This window comes from Notolepis coatsorum, assembly GCF_963971535.1.
Source record: "Notolepis coatsorum genome assembly, chromosome: 18".
NCBI classification, from domain to species: domain Eukaryota; kingdom Metazoa; phylum Chordata; class Actinopteri; order Aulopiformes; family Paralepididae; genus Notolepis; species Notolepis coatsorum.
The window spans coordinates 16,066,700-16,087,664 of NC_140182.1; positions in this window are offsets into that span (position 1 = coordinate 16,066,700).

A 20,965-nucleotide genomic window follows, 5' to 3' on the forward strand; every position below is an offset into this window, starting at 1 on the left:
GGATAAACACGACTCTATTTGGGGCAATACGAGCCCTACTCTGCCCACGTTGCGTAATGGGGAGAGACGTCACTTGGATAACTGGAACTGAACGAGACTGAACGGGACAAGGGACTAAGAGGAATTCTACATTTCTTGCGCCTTATTTATATGCACGGTGGACAAATAGTGCCGCTCTGCTTTCGGTAGCCGTATTCCTGCGCGGAGCCGGGGCTAGTAACGACATGTTCGTCGGCACCATTGAACTTGACTCAAGGGGGCCTGTCTGCTGGCGCCAGGTTCTTGTCCAATGAGAGAATGAACTATTATGGGCTGTAGTAGAATAAAGGGATATTCAGTGTATATGTACAATGAATATACAAGGGATATCAAACGATATACAAATATTATGCAATATATATCAATCAATAAATACATATATTCGGTTTAATCTGACCCTTTGTAACAGCCGCCCCCTAATTAGTCCCACCTAATTAGCTAAGCAGGGACAGATTAACCGCACTGTCCACTACTCAATGTCCGTTGTGAGGGGTCGGTCAGTTCACAAAGTCATGGGTCATGGTCGTCATCAAGCGAGTCGGGGAGCCTTGGCGACTCTATCAGCCTCGCCACGGGTCGGTTCTAGGTCCGCCCTTGGCCGAGCACTTCTGCCACTCTGACCTTTCCGTCGGCACCAGTGGTCACTTTGCTTACGCGGCCGGCCGGCCACGCAGCTCGGGGTAGTGACTGGTCTATGGTCATGACGACTGGACGGGATGAAGGGGGGCTTAGGAGGGAGCGGGCCTGAGACTGCTTCGATCTGTGCTTGGCTGTGCTTTCTCCTCCTCCGTCTGTTTCTCTTGTTTGCTCTGTACCCCGTCTGAGGAGGGGCCGGTCCCGGCCGCCCCGTCAAGGAGTCGCTTGGGGTGCTGGGTTCGATGTCAGCTACGTCTGGAGCGCAGCTGAGGGGGGTGGAGTTCCGAACTCCCTCTGGTACCCACGGTTCTCTCACGGGCCTCTCGCTTAATGTCAATAGCCTCTGCTGTACGGGAGAGAGGCCGGTGTCGCTCGCCTCTGTGTGTAGGCAGCGTGTGGACGTGGGTTGACTGTCAAGTCCGTAGAGGGGGCCCTGGAGCGTCCATCCCAGTCGGGTCTGAACCGCGACTGGGCATCCTTTGGGTCCAACGTGGGCCGCCTCAATTGGGAGAATGAGGTCCGCGTGGTCGGAGCCGATGAGCAGGGTCGGTGTGGCGCCATCGATGAGCGGTATAGGTAGTTGACGTAGGTGCACATACTTAGCCATCAGCTGTGGGATGGGGTAGGTGTACTGAGACAGGCCTATGTCGTGGCTGGTGAAGACGTTAGTTATACTATACTGCTTCTCGGGCTGGTCCACCGCTGCTATCTTGAAGGAGACCTTTTCACCCGTTATGGTCTTCTGGTCCCTTCTGATGGTGCGTATGGTCATTGTATCTTTGACACCTCGCAGGCCCAACTGGGCTGCTGCGGAAGCGAGGAGGAGAGTCTTTTCAGACCCATCGTCCAGGACGGCGTAAGTGTCCAGGACCTTGTCCTCGTAGCTCAGGAGCACTCTGACCACTTTGAGGAGCACACGGGGGGTCCCGCTATGCTGGTCAATGTGGAGCACTCCTGTGGGTGGTGACGTAGAATCTATATGGTGCGAGTCGCACCGTGGCTCCCAGTGTCTGCCGTAGCAGTCGGGACACCAGGGAGCGGTCTGGTGGAACTTTGGTGCTGGTGCCACCGCCTCGGCATGGTACATTACCGCGACGGGCCCACTCTGTTGTCCTGGCTGACGCCTGTTGATGTCATGCAGGACCTCCAAGTGGGTGCCACCGCACCTGCTGCACTTCTTTTTCAGGCGGCACTCAGCTGCTAGGTGGCTGCGCGCGCAGCGGAAGCAGCGGCGGTGGTCCTTGACCCACTGACTCACATCATCCGTGGTCAGCTTCTTGAAATCTTCGCACTGATACAGCCGATGTTCTCCCTCACAGTACTGGCACTCAATCTTCCACTGGTCCTCTTTCGTCGAGGGGGTGTTGTGGTTCTTGTGTGGTACTGATTCGGCTTGGTGCATAACGGTCACCAACCGGCGGTTATCCGTTTGTCCCCGAGGTCCGAGTCTTGGGCTTGGTCCACTCCATACGAACGTGTCGAGTCGTAGGCTACTGACCTCCCTGGCGAGGAACTCAGATAGGTCTAGGAGGGATGCCTCTGGACCGTTGGGGTTGCGGTAGTCTCTCTGCCGCCTGAAGCGCTCTTGTCGGGCGGGGGGGAGCTTCTCTAATATCCTCTCTACGTTGGAGTTGGCGTACAGTTCGTAGATACCCTTTTCCTTTTGGGACCCCAGCATCCCTACCAGGGACTGTACCTTGATGGACAGGTCATCTAATGCTCTGTTGTCTCTGGCTGGGGGGAGACGGTCAATGTCTCTTATCTCCTGTATCACGTAGTCCCATACGCGTCCATACCGTTGGTCGAGTGCTGCTAGAGCCGCTGTGTATGGGGTAGTAGAGTTGGCATAGGCCAGCGCTATATTGTGCGCTCGGGGCACCTTGAGGTGCTTCAATAGGGTAGCATACTTGTGGCGTTCATCAGCTACATCAACCATCATTGTCTCTAAGCACATCCGTAGCTCCGTGTACTGTGCTCGGTTCTCATGGGTGAAGTCTGGAAACGTCGGTGCGCCAAGGTACGATGTCATGGATGACTGGCACATCGGTGAGCGTTGGGGAAGAGGCCTCCTAGGCGAGTCTCCCCGTGCGTGTCGTCTTGGGCTGGTACTTGGTGGGTACCGAAGGTCGGGTACCCAGGTGCTGTCCCTCGGGGCTGGCGGTGCGTCAAACTCACCCGTGAGTTGAGTCGGGGGTTTGTAGCGCAGGGCCTCGGGGCTGACTTCTGGGCTGTACTGGACCTCCTGGTCCAGAGTACGTTGCTGCTGGTCGGGGCTGTACTGGGCCTCCTGGGCCAGAGTACGTTGCTGCTGGTCGGGGCTGTACTGGGCCTCCTGGGCCAGAGTACGTTGCTGCTGGTCGGCTTGACATTCCTCCTCTTCCTCCTCCTCTCCCTCTGCTAGGACCTGGAGTCTTCTGTTCAGTCTCTCGGCGTGTTCAGTCTTCCCGGTTGCTGGGTCTCGTATGGACCGGCCAGGGAGGGGGTTCGGAGACGTGGACAGGATCCTCCTGTTGGCGGGGTCCCAGGTCGCTTCGTCGGGTAGGGGAATGTGTCCTAGACCCATGTCTTGACGATCTCTGAGAGCTCCGTGCGGAGTGAGGGGGTGTCGCCATGGCAACCAGTTTGTCCATCAGCTCCGCCTGCAGCCGGTCGCGCTCTGCCTCGCGCTGGGCATGGGCTGCTTCGCGCTGGGCATTGGCGGCGTCGCGCTGCGCATTGGCGCTGGCCTGGGCGGCGTTGCGCTGTGCGTTGGCGGCGTCGCGCTGGGCATTGGCGCTGGCATGGGCGGCGTGGAGCTGTGCATTTGCGACGTCGCGCTGTGCATTGGCGGCGGCGTGCTGTGCATCGGCGCGGCTTCTCTCAATGTTCTCTTCTGTCTGGAGGCGTCTGGTCTCCAGTCTTATGCGGTCGTCTTCACTCCTTTGTTGCGCCTGGAAGCGCTCTCGCTCGCCTGCAAACTGTTCGCGCTCGCGCGTCTGTTGCGCTTGAAGTCGATCGCGTTCGGTGGAGGCTGCCAGGGTGGCGATGAGTGCTTGCGCCAGCATCTTGTCCGCCGCGCTGGGGGAAGACGCCGTTCGGGGCGATCGGCTCCCGGCAGTACTTGTTGGAGACCCGTTCTCCTGTTGCGTACCGAGGAGATCCATCTCCTGGGTGCGCGTCTCTTCTTGTGGTGGGTCGGGTTCCATCCCGGGAGGGCTTTCTTTGTCCTGGAGCTCTCCGGGGACTACCTTGTGGACGTTGTCGGGGGATAAAGTCGTGTCAGTTCCCTCCTGGTCCCCACCGTGAGCTTGGTCAGTTACATTAGAACCCACTCTGGAGCGTAACAGTAAGAAGCATTTTGTATGAAAGTATTCTGTACTTCTGTATGACAACTATTAAAGAACTTGAACTAGGGCCTCTGTGGTCGGGGTATCCTGGTTGATGGAGTCGGACATAATTTTACTATCCGCTTTAGTTATTTTATCCGTATCTAATTTCCCTTTAAAGCTAGGTATTGGACTGACAGCGTATGCCTCTAGATAGGGAGGTGGCTGCCGTCTGCGCTGCGGGCGATCTAGCTTAGGAGAACCGTTTGTGGAGTGTTCGTCATCGGCCATGTCAATATTAATATTATATTAATATTACGCTAATTATTATCCGGGGCTCGAAGGACCAATTGTAACTGAGGGGTACAATTCCCTGACTGTATTAATCAAGTATTGGTATCATTAAACCACTACCGTATTATGTACATTACTGGCCAATACCGTACACAAGTATATGATGAGAACTTCTCCACAATAACACGGTTTCCACACAAATACTTGTTTAGAATATTTATTACATCAAAGGTGGGATATTACATTACTTGAATGCGCTTATAAGGCAAATCGAATGTGCATAGGCAAATCAATAGTGAATATTAGTAATTATCTCTGGTACTCAGGGGAGATACTGGAAAGGGGTACTACCGGTTGTAAGCCAGCAGGGGGAGGCAATGCTCTATACAAAGTCAATGGGTTCAACAGGGGCTTCAACAAGGCACCTGGATACGGTATATTACTCCCTGCTCCGCGGGGAAAGGCAGCCGCTGTAATTCCAGTGTGCAGCAGCGAAGGTGGAAGCCGTGGAGTCTCTGCTCCAACAGAGACGGGCTCGAATGATGTCCTCATGGGCATGTGTAGATCCCACAGTAGCAGCGGGGTAGGCGGTTCTCTGCTCCAGTAGCTTGGTCAAAGCAATGAAGAATAATAATCCTTGCCGGAAAGTGGCTCTGCAATCACCGGTGTAGGTATCCTCCGTGGTGCGCGGTGGTCCACGGTTGAACTTGACGTTACTATCCTATTAGCACGCGGCAATAAGTGCTCTATGTAGACACACAATTACTCACTTACTTCACGTGGTCTTTGACTCATAATGAAGGCTTTTACTAGCAAGGAGCGAACGATACGTTAAACAAACGTAGTAGGATAAACACGACTCTATTTGGGGCAATACGAGCCCTACTCTGCCCACGTTGCGTAATGGGGAGAGACGTCACTTGGATAACTGGAACTGAACGAGACTGAACGGGACAAGGGACTAAGAGGAATTCTACATTTCTTGCGCCTTATTTATATGCACGGTGGACAAATAGTGCCGCTCTGCTTTCGGTAGCCGTATTCCTGCGCGGAGCCGGGGCTAGTAACGACATGTTCGTCGGCACCATTGAACTTGACTCAAGGGGGCCTGTCTGCTGGCGCCAGGTTCTTGTCCAATGAGAGAATGAACTATTATGGGCTGTAGTAGAATAAAGGGATATTCAGTGTATATGTACAATGAATATACAAGGGATATCAAACGATATACAAATATTATGCAATATATATCAATCAATAAATACATATATTCGGTTTAATCTGACCCTTTGTAACAATCATCATGCAAATTTTTTCACGACTGGACTACTGCAATTGCCTCTACTCTGGTCTTCCTGACAAAACCATCTTCCCCCTCCAGCTCGTCCAAAATGATGCAGCCAGGCTGGTCTCAGGCACCAGAATGAGGGACCACATCTCCCCAGTCCTTGTCTCTCTCCATTGGCTCCCAGTGAGGAAGAGAATCAAATTCAAAACCATGATGTCCGTTTACAACGCCCTCAATGGTCTCGCTCCAGTCTACATTGAGGAACTCTTGGTCCAACCCGTCAGCTCTAGGTCCCTCAGATCGAATGACCAACTGTGTCTGAGTGTCCCGCGGGCCAAACTGGTGACAAAGAGTTTCCGGGCCTTTGCAGTGATGGTGCCGACACTGTGGAATAAGCTCCCTTTCAACATTAAGTCTGACAACACCATACAGACCTTCAAGGCCTTGCTTAAAACCTACATTTTTGCTCTAGAGGATCATTGAGTTACTTTGCTGTTGTGTGTCTGAGGTGTACTTATGTTCTCTGTCCGTCCGTCTTCCTGGTTCCCTGTCTCCATTGTCCTATTTTGCCTATTTCTTCTTCTTTTTTTTCGGGCTGCGCCCCAAACTGATGTAAAAATTGTCTGGGGGTGTTGAGTTTATGTGTTAATATGATAGTATGTAACTGCTTAACTGTTTCCACAAGAGGGCGCTGTAGGCGCAAGGAGACGTAGCTATTGTAGCTGACGTCAGATAAGAGGGTATATAAGGGATTGTTCCCTCCCCCTCGTTCTCTTCCCCATCTTCCTCATCTACCTCTCACAGAGAGAGAAGGTCTCATGGTGCATATACAATGTGAAATAAACCACGCCGATTAAAGGCTAAAGGAGGACCTTGTCATCATGAACCCATTATTGTTGCTCCCCAGGTGATATTATATCATACCATATAATATCATGTTACAGTACTTGAGTACACTATTGCATTTCAGTAGCCTACCCTTTCCACCTCTAATCTCACAGACGCATGACACACAGTCAGTCTCAGCTTGTTTCCCATATTCACACCTATAAGTGCTTAGCAGTCTCTCCTCGGTACAGAAATATAAGTGCCTTATAATAAACCTTACCATGGGTCTGTTTTATTCCACCTCTATTTTCTCATTTTGAAGATGGAGTCCATTGAAGCGTTAAATTAAAAGACAACAATGTTCCCTGATTCACAGTCACTTTAATCGAGTGTGAGTGAACTGTTCCCCCAAGACTGTACGCTTCAAAACCGCGAGAGCAAACAAAAAAGGATGGAGAGCTAGAGGAGAGAGAATAGAGAGAAAGTAAAGAGAATAGAAGTCCATTCATGCGTGTCTGTGATGGGAAACCTCTTAAGTAGTGATGTGACGTTCCGATTCCTTTGAAAGGCTCTTTCCGCTGATATTGGCTTCAATATCAGCATCCAAATCATCCGTCAGAGTTATAGCTGTTCTATTTCATGGTCAGTTTCCCACAAACTGTCTTCTTTAACTCCCAGTACATCCAATAAAGTGCTCAAGTGATCAACATTCGGAGTTTCCATGTCAATTTCCATGTCCATCTGATTCAAAACTCGCGTAGTAACACCTCTGATTGTGCCTTGCTTTCGTCTCATTCTTTCAATTTCATTCCTCCGTCTCCACCCATTCTAGAGCTATCCAAAACATTCATATCTCCCGGGTTTCGGCAGTCAATCTCATCATGATTTAAATCAATAGGCTTGTTTGAGATTGGCCAGGCCTGCGCAGGCCTGCTCAGGCACACTGCCTTATGCTGGGTTGTGAATGACAAGTTAACTCATTCCTGCCTGCTTGCCTGAACTTATATAGAGAGCACATCTCCGTGCAAATAGAAACACATACTGACCTGGCCTGCTTCAGAGTTCAGTGGCCTGCGGGCACAAACAAATACAAATAAAAAAAATGCATTTGCCAGTCTGCCAGGGCACCCAGGCCATGCCAGTCTGCCAGGCCACCGGGAAAACTCCTGGTGCTCCCTATGCCTATGCCTATGCTAGTGGATGGAGGAAGTAAAAACACTTCAAACAAGAACCTTGGCCAACGATGAGATCGCCTCTCTCACAAAGGAAGCCACGAGACAGAGCCTACAGCTACACATTTTACAGAGGGCTTTAACCGACAAGCAGACAGAGATGACCAAGATGCAGGTCAGAATTAGCGAGCTGCAGTCCCGGGAGAGACGCTTCAATATAAGAATCATTGGAATCCCTGAGGGCACCAAGGGGAACCGTCCTACAGACTTCATACCTGGCTTACTGCAGGAAATATTGGGCAAAGATGTCCTCCCTAATCCTCCGGAATGTGATGTAGCCCACAGAGCTAACCTGACGAGGCCTGGTAAGGACCAGAGACCTAGACCGATCGTCGTGAGACTCCACAGGCTACAAACAAAGGAGCTAATCGTCCGAGCGGCCCACTCCAAAAGAGGAGATTTACGTTATGAAGAACACATGGTTGCCATATTTGAGGACTATACTCCAGAAGTGTTGGCACAGAGAGGGGAGTACCAGGACACCATGTTCAAACTGGAAGTTGGGTTGTCGACCAGAGTTGCTTTTTCTGGCAAGGCTGTCAGTGACATTTACATTTAGCTGACGCTTTTATCCAAAGCGACTTACATGTTCTGTACGACAAGCCATCAGGAAGGGCATAACTCTATCAGCTGAGCAACAATGTTCATCAAAGTGTTGAGTGCTACAGTGTAGGTTAGTTTATTAGGACAAGTGCATGACAGTACTTTTTTTTTTTTTTATTCAGATAATGGTTGAAGAAGTGCGTCTTTAGTCGACGGCGAAAGATTGGACGTGTTTCGGCTGTCCTAACTGGGGTGGGTAGTTCATTCCACCATTGTGGGGCAAGGACTGAGAATAGGCGACTTCTCTTTGATGACCCTCCCGGAGCTTGGATAGGAGTAGGTCTGAGGCGGCCAGAAGATGCAGAGCGTAGGGGTCTTGAGGGTGTATAGTTAGAGACCATTGACCGGACGTAGGCGGGAGCGGTTCCCTTTGCCGCACGGTATGCTAGGTCGAGGGCCTTGAAGCGGATTCGTGCAGCAATGGGGAGCCAGTGCAGGTCCCTAAGAAGTGGGGTGACATGGGCCGACTTCGGTAGGTTTGAGATCAGGCGGGCCGCTGAGTTCTGAATGAGTTGAAGAGGCTTAGTGGCAGTGGCGCGCGAAGACAGGAAGTGATACAAATTCAAATAAATTTACTTGGATGAGGAAATGGAGAAATGGAGTGCTTTTTTCTTGGCAAACGGTTTACCTGGATGTCTCTAGAAGACACATTTCTGAATGGATTTTTATAAAATTTGGACCTGTACTACATAAGACTTCAGGCTATGGATCTACTATATTATTTTGGAATATTGCAACTACTACAGAAAAACGTGAGTACACAAGTTCAAGCTCAACTCAAGTTCAGCCCTATGTTACTCTATTTCATTAGCACTCAAATATTCTTTATTGTGTAAGAAACTTCAGAATGTTATCTTTCAAAAGAGACCAGGCTTATGCATGTGCTATAAGCATAACGTATAAAGATAAGCTTTGCAAAAAAAGTATGCAGTCCTCAAGTTCAAGTAAAAAAATTGCTGCTTTTCTGAGCGCATGTTATGTGGTTAAATTTGGGATATTGCAACCACTATAGAAAAATGTGAGTACACAAGTTCAAGTTCAACTCAAGTTCAGACATATGCTACTCTATTTCATTAGCACTAAAAGTGATTTTCATTTTTTGCATTAGTAACTTCAGAATGTTATCTTTCAAAAGAGACCAGGCTTATGCATGTGCTATAAGCATAACGTATAAAGATAAGCTTTGCAAAAAAAGTATGCAGTCCTCAAGTTCAAGTAAAAAAAATTGCTGCTTTTCTGAGCGAATGTTATGTGGTTAAATTTGGGATATTGCAACCACTATAGAAAAATGTGAGTACACAAGTTCAAGTTCAACTCAAGTTCAGACATATGCTACTCTATTTCATTAGCACTAAAAGTGATTTTCATTTTTTGCATTAGTAACTTCAGAATGTTATCTTTCAAAAGAGACCAGGCGTATGTGTGCTATAAGCATAAAGTATAAAGATAAGCTTTGCAAAGAAAGTATGCAGTCCTCAAGTTCAGGTAAAAAAAAATTGCCGCTTTTCTGGATGCATGTTAAGAGGTTAAAACAATAAGGCATCTTTGAGTAAAAAAAAAGGTATCTCGAGGCTGGGGCCAGCATGTCCTCTTTTTTGGAAATCAAAATATGGTCACCCTAGGCCAACCAGCTTGTGCTTTTAAGCGAGCCAGACATAGACATGTGCTTGAGATGACAGACTGTATTGCACTACTGTAGCTCACTTTTTAGCGAGCGAAGGGTAGCCCGGTATCTGCTGCAATGGTTATTGTCCACTAATAAAAAATAAAAAAAAGATTTAATACAAATGTCTTGCTACAATGTTTCGAGCTATACTGTTGGCTCACGCCTGAACTGGTACCTGTTTGGGATTGATGATGATTGTCCAGGCCACAAGGACTGGGTGGTCTGACTACATGTGTGCTAACGGCTTAGATTGGCGCAGTGTTTATGAAATGCCGGGCAGCGGGGGTTGGCGTGATCTGTGATCGGGTGCATTGAGGATGCTAACATGCTAGCCGGCTGAATGCACTTTATTAGTTCAGTAATACTGATGGTAGTGATCTATCTTCTTGTCTATCTCTAGAGAAGACGGTAAGCAAATTTCCCAAAATGTTGGCGTGTTGCTTTAAGACCAAGTAACCTCCGCCCCCTAAAAAAACAACAATGAGCCGTTATTTTAAGCTCATGGAAAGGGACGGAGCCAAAAGATCCGGCTCCCCCATCACTACTCTGAAGTTCCCTCTGTTGGTTACAGTCATTAGCTTTCCTGTCATAGCACCGACTCTGCTGCCTACTGCTAGCTAATTCCAGTGCTCTGTCTTTTGAGTTAAGTGTATCTGGTGATTATTGACCGCCGGGCATAACATGATGTCAAGGTTCTGGATGGGTGGGTTTCGGCTTTATTAATCATGAATACATATCCCTGGTGTCTAGGCCAAAGGATGATTTTCTTTGTTTCTTAGTTTGACATTGGATCAGTGGCGGGCATCTGGGGGGGGGCCGTTTCAAGATCACATTTCTTTCAGCTCCAGAAGTATAATTGGTTTTGTTCTAACTGTTTCAGGTCACACTCTCTGAACAGAGCCAACTCTCGGTAGGCTGAGGGCCTTCTGGTCACTAGACACTATAGGACTATATTCTATGGTGAGCAACACTTTGATTTGACTGATGGGCCAATTAGAGCAGCTAGATGCGACCGATGGACCAATCAGAGCAGCTAGATGCGACCGATGGGCCAATCAGAGCCATACTTGTCAACCCTCCCGTTTTTCCCGGGATTCTCCCGTATTTCACTGTTCTTTCCCGCCGTCCTCCCGGTTAAATATTTTCCCGTACATTTTTTTTAATAAAAAGGCTGCAATTCCTCTCCGTGACGACAGGTGGCAGCCGTGTAGATTAGAACGTTAGCACAGAAAGTCAGACCGGAAGAAGGTTGCGACCCGAAGAAGAAGAAGTAGACCGACCGGATAAAGAAGGATTCTAGGCTAGAATTAAGTCACCAAAGCTGATATTAAAATGTCTATGCTTTGTGCAAAAGCCAACATGGCCTTCAGTTTTTGTGACGATTTCAACCCGAGCGTAGCAGACATGTTCCCTGACTCTGCCATTGCTCAGAGGTACTCGGCGGGGAAAACGAAAGCCACCCACCTCATCAAAGGTAAGATGGCTTTGTTATGGCTAGCCACAGACTAGCTAGCAGCTAACGTTACTAATGAATAGACAATATACTAGCCTAGGTTTACCCTGCTTTCTGTTAAATGGCTGCTGTGAAAAGGATCTATAGATAGACTGTTTTGCAAATATAAAGGACAATCTAATCTAATCACTGGACTCTTTTGCTCAACAGGTGCCATAGCTGTGGAGTTTGATGACGAAGTTACAAGCATCATTGTTGTGCGACGAATCAAACAGCAGAAAAAACAACAAAGAATTCGTCATTCTGTGTCTCTCCAAAGCATCCAGAGAGTGATAAGTAGGGATGCCCCCCGGACCCCGGTTTTAAACGGGAACCGGTACTATATTAGAAAATACCGGAGTATTTATAAGCTCTGACGTCCTCGGTACTGCTATCGATACTCTAGAGAAATTATTATTATTATTATTATTTAAAAGTTGCGAACGATCCTCTCTCTGTCTCTGCACGAGAAGCGAGCCGCAGCCAGCGAGTCTCCTCGCGAGTCGCTCGCTAGTGCTACACATAGACATACGGGTCCTACATACGGGTACTCCTTAATGAAAGTGTCCCCGACGCCCCGTGCTATAGCGCTCTGCACACAGACAGCAGCTCTGCATGCACTGAGTCGTGATCATGGCGGATAGAGCGAAGCGTTCTAAAGTATGGATATACTTTACAAGGGTCAATGCCGACAATGCACGTTGCCACAAGTGCAACAAAACATTTGCCAGTAAGGGTGGCAATACGAGCAAATCAATTTATCAAAACATCTGTTGGCAAAACATGATATTAGTGTGCAGAAATGCGCGTATTCGACTGCCTTGCGCGCAGTGTTCCATCTGCATCCACTGCAGCCGTAACCGTAAGCCAAGATACGGAGTTGCCTAGGCTAATAACGAATTATTACAAATAGGCTAATAAACAAAACAATTGTTTAGCTACAAATACTACAATCTAAACTTTTTATAGATCGTCAAGCTGAGGCGTCAGCCACTATGTCCCAGGCCAGTGAGCCCAGGGCCACCACACGTCATCCTCCCTCTACCTCCCTCCACCACCCAAAGTCCTTTCTCCCTAGCAGCTAGAGGAAGGATGACAGAGGATAGGGTGAACGAGTGTCACAGTTCTGTTAGCATTTGTTGTTTATTATAAAAAGTCTATAATTCAGAGTCAGACACATTTAAAACATTGTTGCTGCTGTTGCTGAAGAAATTATATTAATTTATTATATTTATTTATAAAGTTATATAAAAGAACATTGCTGTTGCTGAAGAAATTATATTTATTTATAATACTTATTTATAAAGTTGTATTTATAAATAATAAAGCAATGTTGATTCTGTTCTTAATTAATTGTCTTTTTTTCTTGCAAAAAAAGAACCAAAAAGAACCGATAAGAGTATCGATAAAGTACCGAACCGTTAAGCAGTATCGATAAGAGTAGTAGTATCGATAAAATCCTAACGATACCCATCCCTAGTGATAAGACAGTCTAATTAGATTCAAATGTATTGTCATTATACAGCACAAGTACAGTACAACGAAACGACGTTTGGCATCCAACCAGAGTGCAAATGTAACAGTAAAGTGCAACAGTAATATACAATGTACTGGGTATAAAATATATAAATGAGTACTACTGAGTAATAGTGCTAATCAGATGTATGTACAGATCACTTTAAACAAAATGTCACTTTAAAGGAAGGAGGTATTGTATAGTATAGTTTAGATACATTAAGAGTTAAAATTGTATATTGTATAGTAGTGTACATAGGAACCAGTTTGGGCAAATCTCCCATTTTTTCAAATCCCAATGTTGACAGCTATGATCAGAGCAGCTAGATGCGACCGATGGGCCAATCAGAGCAGCTAAATGTGATCGATGGGTTTCCATCTTCACTGTTCAGTTTCTGCTATCAAATCAGCAAATCTGCTCTAAACTTTTTACTTTCATAAGCCTCCTCCACTGAATCCTCTCAGGGCACGGTCAATTCTATTCAATTCAGGTTTTCTTCCCAAATCTACCTCCATCTCCCAATCAGTAGCTTAATTTAGGTGACCTGACTCATGCCTGCCTAAAAACCTACCTCCTCTACCTTTCTCTCACAAATTGAATGGCTGCACTCTCTACCCAATTACATCCTGAATTCACCTTTTCTGCTCTCAACTCCTGCCACTTAACTTTTTCAAAACCTGGTTATGTACACCAGTGTTGGCTGTTGGTACCGGATATGTTCGGCCTGGTCACCCTGGTGGGGTCAGTTTGGGGTCCCTTGAGTCGCAAAGTGTTGTGTAATTAATGTTGTTGTTTACTAGTACACAGGTTATATTGTATTGGCTGCCTAAGTTCTAGTAAGGGGCGTGTCTGGGAGGGGGTTGTGGGCTATTAGGTTTTCCCCGTCTGTAGCCAAGCAAGCGGTGTGGAACGTGATGATTGTGTTGAGTAAACGGCACCCACGCTTATCACGCTGTACCTAATATTAGTGCCTGTGCATGACCTCACACCATTACTCACACACACATACACTCACACACAATCACACACACACATGGACAGACAGACAGACAGACAGACAGACAGACAGACAGACAGACAGACAGACAGACAGACAGACAGACAGACAGACAGACAGACAGACAGACAGACAGACAGACAGACAGACAGACAGACAGACAGACAGACAGACAGACAGACAGACAGACAGACAGACAGACAGACAGACAGACAGACAGACAGACAGACAGACAGACAGACAGACAGACACACACACACACACACACACACACACACACACACACACACACACACGCAGGCAGACAGACAGACAGACAGACATACAGACAGACAGACAGACAGACAGACAGACAGACAGACAGACAGACAGACAGACAGACAGACAGACAGACAGACAGACAGACAGACAGACAGACACATACACGCACACGCACACGCACACACACACACACACACACACACACATCATTCAAGTAGCACATGAAATAAGGTCTACAGTATAAATCAAATATTCACTCCAGTGAATCCTGCATCTCCTCGTCACATAATCAATGTTCTGCCATTGATCTCCAGGTGATTCTATCTCCACAAACACAGTGCAACAATCTGTGGGCAGTTAAAGCCAATTAGGGAAGTGATAATCGGTAATTACTAATTCAAGCAGAAAGGACCAACATACTACGTTTGGAAAAACCCTAAAATGACTGGTAACAACGGCAATAAAATTTAATAAAACTATGTGTCAGGCAACAATACTGGGGCTGAATGAAATTGGGGGGGGGGGGGGGGGGCACTGACATCATTGTGTGTTGGTTTCTCAGAGAGGTCAATACTGGACAGGCTACATAAGGCAGCATCCAGCAGAGGGGATGTGCATCATTCTCTCTGCTGAATCCTCTCTGGTCTGAGCCGAGCCACTTCTGGGTGAGTAGCTGATAACTAGTCTATCTCTCGTGAATAGATTTGTTTTACCTGTGTAGTGGAAAGTAGCCGCCTGGTTAATACAGTTTTTTGTATCTACTTTTTCTCCTCTTTTTTTTCTTCTTTTTTTGTGTGATTTTTTCTCCCCACCCCAATTTACCTCTTGTGCCAATTCTCCCTCCCCTGTCTTGAACGTTGCTCGCATATGTCCCCCACTGGCCGGTTGTAGGGAGGATAGAAGCCTTGCATCACGTGTCCCCTCCGATACACGTGGAGGCAGCCTGTCACATCTTTTCACCTGCCAGTGCGGACTCTCATTGGCGAGGTGTAACGTGTGGGAGGCTCACACTACCCCCGCCATTTCCTGTCTCTGCTGTGCAGGCGTCCCCCAACCGACCTGTAGGAGTCGCTGTCCACAACGTTTTCTGTTTATTTGATACTTTTCTTTGTTCTTAGCTTAGCTATGTGAAGCACTTTGGTTGACAAGCGTCATGTTTAAACGTGCTATATAAATACATTTGATTGATTGATTGATTGATTGATTGATTGATTGATTGATTGAACGTTCATCGACTTCCACCCGCTAACTCTGCCAATGAGTTAGTATGACGGCCGGCCCAAGCCGCAGGCAACGCCGACAGCCGGAGTCGAACCCGGTGTCTCTTGCGTTGATGCCGATCGAGCGCAATGTCCGCTGCGCCACCCAGCTGCCCCTGATTAATAGTTTTTTATTCACTCAGTCAAAGTATCAATACAAAAATAGTCAGAGTATGGCTGGATGACTCTCAACGAGGTGACTAGCTAGGACACCCGGAATGAGAGAACCCCCACTAGATCTTCAACATCTTTATACCTACAAAACTGAGAGGGGTGGGGGCCAAAGGTATAAGGGTGTCATGTAGGGGTGTAAAGGTACACGTATCCGTACCGAACCGAACAAGTTTCAGTGTGTACTGTACCGTACCGAACGGCTGTGTAGTGTACCAAACGAATACAACGGTATGTTAACCACTAACGACCGCCCACCGGGGGCTGTTTTTTTTCACAAACTAATATAATAATTTTTAATTTTAATTGTTTTAATGTACAAGTCGATTATTAATTTCAATATAGAATATTTGTTGACAGCCCTACAAGTACAATTAGTTACTGCACACTACATCACTCCTGAGTGGAACATGGAAAGCCAAACTTTCCCCCACTGTACCGAAAACCGTACCGAACCTTGACTTCAAAACCGAGGTACGTACCGTACCGTGGTTTTTGTGTACCGTAGTGTCATGACATTTTGGGGAAAGGTGGGGGAGGGTTTGTTGGGGTTAAGAATGAGGGATGAGGGTAGGAAGGGAAGATGGCTGAGGGAGATCAAAGAGAGCTGGGGGAAGGGAGTTTTATCTCCCACAATTGCCACTGCATCAGTGAACGATGCAACTCTCACACCTTCAGAGTTGAGAATTTGAGAATCGGGGTGTTAAATTGACATTGCTGTTTTAGATTAGATTAGAAACAGATGGTAGTTTCAAGTTTCAAGTTTCTTTAATAGTTGTCATACAGAAGTACAGAATACTTTCATACAAAATGCTTCTTACTGTTACGCTCCAGAGACTGTGCTAGACAAGATAGTATCAAATAACATAGTATAGCATGTAAATTAGAAGTAGATTTCAGTAGTGGTACGGAGGAGTGCTCAGGGGGTAGAGCGGTCGTCGATTCAGGCTCTTCCCGGCAGTGTGTCCTTCTTGACCGAGACACTTAACCCCTAACTGCTCCCCGATGATCAGGTTGGCACCTCGCGTGGTGGCCTCCGCCGTCGGTGTGTGAATGTCTGAGTGAATGGGTGAACGAGAGGCGTAATTGGCGAAACGCTTTGGATAAAAGGATAAAAGCGCTATATAAATGCAGTCCACTTATCATTCCATATGCTGTCCTGGGTGATGGTAAATGGTAAATGGTGCATTTATATAGCGCTTTGACCAAAGCGCTTTACAATGTTTGTTCCTCACATTCACCCATTCACTCACACGTTCACACACCGATGGTGGAGTTAACCATGCAAGGTGCCAACCTGCTCATCAGGAGCAATTAGGGGTGTGTTATAAGTGTCTTGCTCAAGGACACATCGACACGCTGCCCGGGAGGAGCGAGAATCTAACCGGGAACCTTCCAACTACCAGACGACCACTTTACCCCCTGAGCCACTGTCCCCCCCCCCAGGTGACGATGAGGATGGTCAAGTAGCCTGTTCCAAGTTCTTAAAAGACCCCCTCCCCCCTTCAGGGTGACATGATGAGCTTTCCCAGTGTCTTGGGCCAGGTGCTTCTGCTATCAACCATCCTCCTCCAACTCGCAACCTCACTTCCTCCGTGGGAAAGGTAGGACAAATCTCACCTAATCTTTCACCTAATCACCTGGTTGCATTTTCATCATCTCCGTATCACCTCAGTATCCGCTGCCTTGAAATGTTCCTGTCAATATGATCTACTCCTCACATCAATAGGATCTACTCCTCACATCAATAGGATCTACTCCTCACATCAATAGGATCTACTCCTCACATCAATAGGATCTACTCACATCAATAGGATCTACTCCTCACATCAATAGGATCTACTCCTCACATCAATATGATCTACTCCTCACATCAATAGGATCTACTCCTCACATCAATAGGATCTACTCCTCACATCAATAGGATCTACTCACATCAATAGGATCTACTCCTCACATCAATATGATCTACTCCTCACATCAATAGGATCTACTCCTCACATCAATAGGATCTACTCACATCAATAGGATCGACTACTACTCACATCAATAGGATCTACTCCTCACATCAATAGGATCTACTCCTCACATCAATAGGATCGACTCACATCAATAGGATCGACTACTACTCACATCAATACGATCTACTCCTCACATCAATAGGATCTACTCCTCACATCAATAGGATCTACTCCTCACATCAATATGATCTACTCCTCACATCAATAGGATCTACTCCTCACATCAATATGATCTACTCCTCACATCAATAGGATCTACTCACATCAATAGGATCGACTACTACTCACATCAATACGATCTACTCCTCACATCAATAGGATCTACTCACATCAATAGGATCGACTACTACTCACATCAATACGATCTACTCCTCACATCAATAGGATCTACTCCTCACATCAATAGGATCTACTCCTCACATCAATAGGATCTACTCCTCATATCAATAGGATCTACTCCTCACATCAATATGATCTACTCCTCACATCAATAGGATCTACTCCTCACATCAATATGATCTACTCCTCACATCAATAGGATCTACTCACATCAATAGGATCGACTACTCCTCACATCAATATGATCTACTCCTCACATCAATAGGACCTACTCCTCACATCAATAGGACCTACTCCTCACATCAATAGGATCTACTCCTCACATCAATAGGACCTACTCCTCACATCAATAGGATCTACTCCTCACATCAATAGGATCTACTCCTCACATCAATAGGACCTACTCCTCACATCAATAGGACCTACTCCTCACATCAATAGGGTATCTCGACCATGTTACGTTCTATATTTCCACAGGGATCTAGCTGGAGAAGATCTGGAGAGGATCCTAAGGAGTGGCATCAAGTTCAAGTTCTTTAATAGTTATCATACAGAAGTACAGAATACTTTCATACAAAATGCTTCTTACTGTTACGCTCCAGAGACTGTGCTAGACAAGATAGTATCAAATAACATAATAACATAATATAGCATGAATTTAGAAGAAGAAAATGAGGTCACAGTGTTCGGTATAGACATATGTACAATGTTCTGAGTTACCATATAATATACAATACACAATACTATGCAGTGTACTAATGTACAGTACTATCTAGTGCAAAGCAGAAATGGGATGAGGTACAATTTTAGGTACAATTTACAGTAAGGTGTACGAGTTGTAGTGCAATCCTTCATCCATAAATATAAAGTGTGGGGAGTGGGTGCTACAGTGTGTTTGTTTAAAGTGGGTGTGTGCTATAAAGTGTGTGGAGTGGGTGCTACAGTGTGTTTGTTTAAAGTGAGTGTGTGCGTGTGGATGTGTGTGCTATGTGCGTTTGGTGGTTGTTGTTGTGTAGTGTTCATTCATTGTTCGTTTAGCAGCCTGATGGCCTGGGGATAGAAGCTACTTCTGAGTCTTTCTGTGCTCGCCTTGAGACTCCGGTATCGCTTGCCTGACCGCAGCAGTTCAAAGAGGCAGTTGTTCGGGTGACTGGAGTCTTTAATGATTCTCTTAGCCTTGCCCTTGCAACGCTTGTAGTAAATGTTCTGGAGGGTGGGGAGCCCCCCTCCAATTGTGCGTTCGGCTGAACGTGTCACTCTTTGTAGTCTGCTTCGGTCTTTTGCAGTGCTATTCCCAAACCAGGAGGTGATGTTGCCGGTCAAGATGCTCTCTATTGTACATGAGTAGAAGTTCTTAAGGATCTTCTGGCTGACTTGGAACTTCCTTAGGCGCCTGAGGAAGTAGAGGCGTTGTCGTGCCTTCTTCACCACACTGTTAATGTGTGTGGTCCATGTCAAGTCCTCGGATATGTAGGCTCCGAGGTACTTGAAGCTGTTGACTCTCTCAACCGGTGCCCCGTCGATGCTGAGGGGGCTGTAGTCCTTGACCCCCGACCTCCTGAAGTCCACAATCATCTCCTTTGTTTTGCTGACGTTCAGGGAGAGGCTGTTTTCCTGGCACCATCCCGCCAGGACCTTGACCTCTTCCAGGTAGGCCCTCTCGTCGTTGGCAGAGATCAGGCCCACCACCACTGTGTCGTCAGCAAATTTGACGATTGTATTGCTACTCCGCTGGGCCACACAGTCGTGTGTGTACAGGGAGTAGAGGAGGGGACTCAGAACACAGCCCTGGGGGGCCCCTATGTTGAGGGTGATGGATGAGGAGGTGCAGTTGCCTGCTCTCACCACCTGGGGTCTGCCAGTCAGGAAGTCCAAGACCCACTGGCAGAGGTCATAGCCCAAGCCCAGGTCCCTGAGCTTGGCTATGAGTATGGAGGGGACTATGGTATTGAATGCCGAGCTGTAGTCGATGAATAGCATTCTCACATAGTTCCCCTGCCTCTTGTCCAGGTGTGATGCTGCTGTGTGCAGCACATGGGATATGGCGTCCTCCGTGGACCTGTTGGGGCGGTATGCAAATTGCAGGGGGTCCATGTTGATGGGGAGGGAGGAGCAGATGTAGCCCTTTACTAGCTTCTCAAAGCACTTCATGGCTATGGAGGTGAGAGCTACAGGGCGGTAGTCGTTGAGGCAAGCAGGCTTGGATTTTTTGGGTACAGGGATAATAGTGGACTTCTTCAGGCAGGTGGGGATAACAGCCTGTTCTAAGGACAGGTTAAATATGTCAGTGAATACTGGGGCCAGTTGGTCGGCACAGACTTTTAGGACGCGGCCGGGGATGCCGTCCGGACCTGCTGCCTTCCTGATATTCACTTTTTTAAAGGTCCGCCTCACCTCATGCTCTGTTACCCTGAACACTGCGCCTCCATCAGCAGCCGACCCCCCCCCCCCCCATTGCCGAGGCTTGTGAGCTGGTGTTGTTATTACCAGCATCAAACCTCGCATTGAAGGTATTGAGGTCGTTTGCTAAGGAGATGTCACTGTTCAGTTTGAGGGAGGCGCCTTTGTAGTCTGTCATCGTTTTGAGCCCCTGCCACATAGCTCTAGAGTCAGCTTGTTCAAACTGGAGTTCAATTTTATCCCTGTAGCGCCGTTTGGCCTCTGACACTGTCCTCCTTACGTTGTGTCGCGCCACCTTGTGGTCATTCATGTTGCCTGCCACTAGGCCGTCATTGTATGCTTTGGTGCGCTCTCTCAGAGCTTCACGGACGGATTTGTCTACCCAGGGTTTTTGATTTGGGTAAACTTTCATTTTGGTAGTGGGGATTGTTTCTTTCACCCTAGTACAAACATAGTCCAGCACTGTCTCCGTGTAGGCATTAATGTTATCTGTGTCGCGGAACACAATCCAGTCTGTGTGGTGAAACACTGACCGGATCGTCTCTTCTGACGTCAGATCCCATTTCTGCACCTCTCGCGAGACTACGGGAGTACTTTTAATTCTCTGTTTGTACTTTGGTG